This window comes from Oncorhynchus masou, chromosome 30 (genome assembly GCF_036934945.1).
Source record: "Oncorhynchus masou masou isolate Uvic2021 chromosome 30, UVic_Omas_1.1, whole genome shotgun sequence".
NCBI lineage: Eukaryota > Metazoa > Chordata > Actinopteri > Salmoniformes > Salmonidae > Oncorhynchus > Oncorhynchus masou.
In genome coordinates, this window is record NC_088241.1 from 32,966,399 (window position 1) to 32,973,227 (window position 6,829).

Sequence of the window (6,829 nt, forward strand, 5' to 3'; positions counted from 1 at the left end):
CAAAAACTGAAAAATTGGGCGTGCAAAATTATTCAGCCCCTTTACTTTCAGTGCAGCAAACTCTCTCCAGAAGTTCAGTGAGGATCTCTGAATGATCCAATGTTTACCTAAATGAATAATGATGATAAATACAATCCACCTGTGTGTAATCAAGTCTCCGTATAAATGCGCCTGCACTGTGATAGTCTCAGAGGTCCGTTAAAAGCGCAGAGAGCATCATGAAGAACAAGGAACACACCAGGCAGGTCCGAGATACTGTTGTGAAGAAGTTTAAAGCCGGATTTGGATACAAAAAGGATTTCCCAAACTTTAAACATCCCAAGGAGCACTGTGCAAGCGATAATATTGAAATGGAAGGAGTATCAGACCACTGCAAATCTACCAAGACCTGGCCGTCCCTCTAAACTTTCAGCTCATACAAGGAGAAGACTGATCAGAGATGCAGCCAAGAGGCCCATGATCACTCTGGATGAACTGCAGAGATCTACAGCTGAGGTGGGAGACTCTGTCCATAGGACAACAATCAGTCGTATATTGCACAAATCTGGCCTTTATGGAAGAGTGGCAAGAAGAAAGCCATTTCTTAAAGATATCCATAAAAAGTGTCATTTAAAATTTGCCACAAGCCACCTGGGAGACACACCAAACATGTGGAAGAAGGTGCTCTGGTCAGATGAAACCAAAATTGAACTTTTTGGCAACAATGCAAAACGTTATGTTTGGCGTAAAAGCAACACAGTTCATCACCATGAACACACCATCCCCACTGTCAAACATGGTGGTGGCAGCATCATGGTTTGGGCCTGCTTTTCTTCAGCAGGGACAGGGAAGATGGTTAAAATTGATGGGAAGATGGATGGAGCCAAATACAGGACCATTCTGGAAGAAAACCTGATGGAGTCTGCAAAAGACCTGAGACTGGGACAGAGATTTGTCTTCCAACAAGACAATGATCCAAAACATAAAGCAAAATCTACAATGGAATGGTTAAAAAATAAACATATCCAGGTGTTAGAATGGCCAAGTCAAAGTCCAGACCTGAATCCAATCGAGAATCTGTGGAAAGAACTGAAAACTGCTGTTCACAAATGCTCTCCATCCAACCTCACTGAGCTCGAGCTGTTTTGCAAGGAGGAATGGGGAAAAATGTCATTCTCTTGATGTGCAAAACTGATAGAGACATACCCCAAGCAACTTACAGCTGTAATCGCAGCAAAAGGTGACGCTACAAAGTATTAACTTAAGGGGGCTGAATAATTTTGCACGTCCAATTTTTCAGTTTATGATGTTAAAAAAGTTTGAAATATCCAATAAATGTCGTTCCACTTCATGATTGTGTCCCACTTGTTGTTGATTGTTCACAAAAAAACACAGTTTTATATCTTTATGTTTGAAGCCTGAAATGTGGCAAAAGGTCGCAAAGTTCAAGGGGGCCGAATACTTTCGCAAGGCACTGTAGTTAGTTACTAGTAGGGGTGTAACGGTACACGTATTCGTACTGAACCTTTCAGGTAACTCGGTTCGTCCCGCACTGTGAACCCAAATAAATACTTAAAAAATGTATATATTTACAAAATGTAAAAAAAATATGCCTTGAGTAAATCTGAGCTAAAAAACAACAACATTGCAGGCTATATAATCACAATTCAAATCTTAATTGCTGCATTTCAAACTGTCCTTTTGTGAGGCGCAGCTGGGAACTAGTTCTGTACGATGGCGTGTGTGGGGTTGATAAACCAGAATTGGAGGATCCTCCATCATTGTTTAAATCTCAAGTTTGGTTAAATGTTGGCTTCCCAGAAGATTCCAACACCGATGGAAGGAGAGTTGGATAAAACTTTAACCGTATGTCGCCACACTAAATCAGAATAGCCTATGCAGCTGTTGACACATTTAGGCTGATATCATCCCGTATACCGGTACAAAAAAGTAATGCAAAGAAACACCACAACATCCCCTCCCCTCTGCATCCAAGCAGACCTTCATGCAACCCAAGCACACCTCCCAAATAAATTGCACGAGCGATAAGTAAGCTATGTTTTTAGTTTATAGCCGCGGATATGCACCCATTCTCCATGGTTGAGAATAGGGGGTTTCAGCACCATGTTAATAAACAATGATTCGGTTCAGAAAATGTGACTTTGAATTTATCGGACATTTGAGAAATTTACCAGAACCCATATGCATTGGGTAAGTAACCTGATTAGGGAGTCCACCCACGATGCTTAGAATAACAGAAATCACATTTAGATTATGGTAATTCATATTAACAGGACATGCAAGTCGAAGATGCGGTCCTTCTTACCTAATTATCCGCATGTACTTTTTTTCAGCCAACAAGACAAGTAAACGAACAGGAAAATCACTAGCCTATGTCAATCTACTATCCCCCATAGTAGAGAAGATTCCTTACTTATCTACAGCTTGTTGAGAAAGAAATAGCCTATTCCAAACCGACTGGGACAGCTGAGGGACACTAGATCCCAAACTCCTACAACTAGCAGGCCTAGGCTACATAAAGCAAAACTTTAAAACGCAATGAGTCTGATGCAACAAATCAGAATATTTAGCCTAAAATGTTGATAAACTATTATTTCTTCACATTTTAAGCGCAGCAATACGCAGTAGGCTACGTGCGAATGCTTGTTCCACAATGCAATTAGCGGGAAAACACTTGTCAAAAGCGCGCCACACATGTGAGCAGTTTCATGTGACAGATGAAAATATCTGTTAGAAATTTAGAAAGAGAGATCTAATATGCAACAACTAGCATGGGATGCTAATATGACGCCTTGGACAATGACAATGAAAGAAAGTTGATATAAAACAATTGCCTCCACGGATATGGTCTGAATTTCCCTAGGCTACTTTGAAGCAAGGTAAGACATGCCTCATAATATGTAGTAAAACGCCCAGGTTTCAAACAATTAACTATATGTTTTCAAAATGCATAATGCCTCCAGCTCATTACAAAGTGGTGTGACGAGCTGATGAAGCCTGCGTTCCGTCAACTATGAATTTGCTGTTTGAGATGCTATAGCAGGCACTCTCACGCTGTCTGACAGATTTTCTGCTCAACGGCTCTGTATGCTGTACACGAGATAAATAAGATACATAACGAATATACTGCACACACGCGCTAATTCAATTCCACTCAATTATGCAAATTAACTCATACACTGATAAGCATGACCAGTCAAATGTATTTCCATCAATTTAATAGGCTAAAAAGTATTTTGCAATGAGATATCATCTTCTCCCAGGCCGGTGCCAATTTTATTTTAAGCGGCTATTATTGGCTAACGGAAACCATGTCGTGAAAGTGCTCCAGCCACATTGCGTACTTTCCACTTGCACCCATTTCAGCAAACCGGTAGCACCTGTTCAATATTTTTATTTTTATTACCTTTATTTAACTAGGCAAGTCAGTTAAGAACAAATTCTTATTTTCAACGCTCTAACCACTAGTCCAACGCTCTAACCACTAGTCCACCCTGCCGCCCCAATATAACATAAGCAAGCTTTCAATACATTTTCCAATGCACTGTGTTGCGCTTCAGGGCTTGACATTAAGGCTTGTCTGGGGTTAAGTTTTTAAAAAGTCAGACAACCACAAAATATTTCAGTTGTCCATTCGTAAAAAGTAAAAACAATATCAAACAATTACTCTGATCACAATTGTTTCAGGCAGCACACAGCAGGGCATGGTTGCCATTCTAAGTAAATCGGTCTTCTCACAAAATCGTCTGTAGTGTCCGAACGGTTTGGCCAGTTAGGGCTTTGATTTTGTTAGCCGGTGATTGTCAAGCAAATAACGGTTGGTCTCACAGTAATTGACCGTTAATTAACACATTTAGTGTATCCTGGCTTCCACACCTACAAGCCACCGATGCAGACATTTGGATCATCTACATTTTAAATCCATGTAATATAGCGTACCTTCACAATAAATCCATTATTTATTTTAGACAGTTCTAAAGAAATATATGAAGAAAATGTAGTCTTTTTCAGAAAAACAGAATAGCATACATACTGTTAGGTCTTGATCTGGTTAATGCAATATGCCTGTGGGCTACACTAATTAATTTAGTTGACAAGATTTGGTTATAATTCTGTGGCATTATTTTATAGAATAAAGAATCTAATTCAACGAAGCTGAATAAAATAGAAAGGATATTTTCTCTAAACGATTAGAGTTAGTGCACACATGCGGCTATTCTGTGTTGAGCGGTTAACAAAGAAATAGGTAGTCCCATATGCTTAATTTAGAGTTATTCGTGTAACTTTAGTTGTTCTACAAACGTGGGGCTATATGTTTTGATTTTTAATACATTGTAAGGCTGCGTGAGGCGAAGGTCGGGTCATGCGTCCTCCAAAACACAACCCGCCAAACCATGCCTCTTAACACCTGCACGCTTTACCAGGAAGCCAGCCGGCAATGTGCAGGAGGAAACACCATTCAACTGAAGATCAGAGTCGGCCTGCAGGTGCCCGGCCCGCCACAAGGAATCGCCAGAGTGCAATGAGCCAAGGCAAAAAGCCCCCTCAGCCAAACCCTTCCCGAACACGGGCGACACTGGGCCAATTGTGTGCTGCCCTATGGGACTCCCGTCACGGCTGGTTGACACAACCCGGAATCGAACCCAGGTCTCTAGTGACGTCTCAAGCACTGCAGTGCCTTAGACCGCTGCACCACTCGGGAGGCTTTCCAAATTATTCTAATAAAGTGTTGTTTCTAAAGTTGCAACTTTTAAATGGGAATAACTATAAAAGTAAGAGTCTATGCTATTCTCATGCACATATTTATTTTAAATTACAAATATTTTAACCCTCAAGAGGTGAAATTGAGCAAAATACCAAGATTGAAAAATGTAATGAGTCAAAAGAACTTAGGCTACAGCTGAGGAAAGCTTATGAATGAACTGCGTAGTTGGCCTAGGCCTAATTCCATATTATTCTAGCAATGTGCAACCTACCTACAATGCATATAGTAGCCTCGGCAAATAAGAGAGGATGATGAAAAAATGCAAATCAGTTTATAATTATCCAGTTCTGAGGACAGCAGTCGCTCTACAGCCCATTATGATTTTCAACCCATCACAAGACGCACAGCCAGGAAGGCTCTGTGACGGTGTCACTCGCGCCGTTACACACAGAGCCAGATATGTACAGTAGTCTAGGCATCTCTTTCGTGCCACATCTCCACCAGAGTGGAATAGGCTATTAGAAAATGTTTGGCTCCGCTAAATATATTTTGCCAATATCATGATGCCTCTCGTCCCTCGTCGTAGCACGCCAGCCAAATGCGTAGCGGGCCATTACATGGCCGCTTGGGGGCGATAACATCATCTATGTATATGGAAAAGCCCCAAAAATTATTTCAGACCTCTCCTTTGCACTTCACCAATTTTCAGTCACCCTTTTGGCTGATGGTGTTATGGACCCTTTTTGTTGTTGGAACAAGTGGCTTAAGCTTTCAGACAAGTAAAAAAAATCTGTCTTGTCCCAAGAACAAATGGCTAAAAAAGTTCATATCAAGCCCTGCCGCATACTAAACATTGATAGCCCCTTTCCCATCACATTACCCCAGAGTGGGAGATGTACCTTGCTACAGATACCCCTTTACCCATCACCCCAGAGTGGTAGATGTACCTTGCTACAGACACAAGCCGTTTATGCGTCACGCATCTGGCACTGAAGGAAGCAGTCATGGCGCGTTCTCGAAGATGGAAGTGGGAATTTACCACATACAATTGGGAAAAATCCACTTGAATGGACCTCCAACTAATTCCTATTGGGAAACGTGTCTATCATCCTGAGCACCCACCTCCCACATGCTGACCTGTCACCTACTAACGAAATGGCCTCTAACAGCATTTTCTGCAATTAAATGCAACGCAACATTATTTTAAAAAAAACAACAATTTATTAATGTGGTTTTTGAACTCTATAAATTGGTTACAATCATGAAAGTTGTACTTTTAGTTTATGGTGGCAAATTTACCATTTGCTAATGGATAATTCTCGATTTCAAATCACATGAATGCATCCAACTGGTAACGTTAAATTCCCACCTCCCACAGTTACAAACGCAGCATCAGAGTGGAAACCTGAGGCCCACATAACAACCCTGTCACAACAGACAATGGCAGGAACATTGTGGATGGCATTTAATTTTCCCGCTGTACCGAAACGTGATAACAAAAACGCAATAGTACGTACCCAACCGTGGGTTTGGTGAATCGTTACACCCCTAGTTGCTAGAAAATGCGAAGCGTAAGCAAGTAATACGCTTGCTTGTTAGCTAAATGACTAGCTAAGTTGCTACACTTGAGTGGGTGGAGCTCAATCCTAAGTAACGTTAGGATAGTTGAGGCGAGCTAACCTAACTTGGTCGTTGCATCTTCTTTAACATAGCTACCTAGCATATCACTATTTTCAATCATGCATTGTAATTCCAACATACTAACATCTTTACCAGTGAGCTAGCAATTGCTTTATTTTTTATTTTTAGCTAGAAAGCATTAGTCTAGAGCCAATTGTCGCAGCAGTTAGCTAACTTAGCTTGCTAGTAGTTGATAAAGGCCGCATGCCTAAATTCAGGTTTTGTGAATTAAACGTGGTTCACGGGAATAAACCAATCATTCCTACAAGATATGTAGGTTCACAACTATTTGAGACACAGGACGGGGACAACAATAACTGAGTTCATATTTAACTTATTTAGCAAGTTATTTACCGCAATCTCCGTCACCGCCATGAAGCACACCTACTTGAATAGGCCCTCCACCAGTTTGCGAGTACCGCGAGACTTGCAGGACAAACACTA

General features: G+C 41.0%; 1 pseudogene; it reads right to left on the reverse strand.

Annotated features, from left to right (window-relative positions):
• The window catches only part of LOC135522544 (poly(U)-binding-splicing factor PUF60-like), a 29,558-nt pseudogene extending 22,729 nt beyond the window's left edge, over nucleotides 1-6,829 (reverse strand).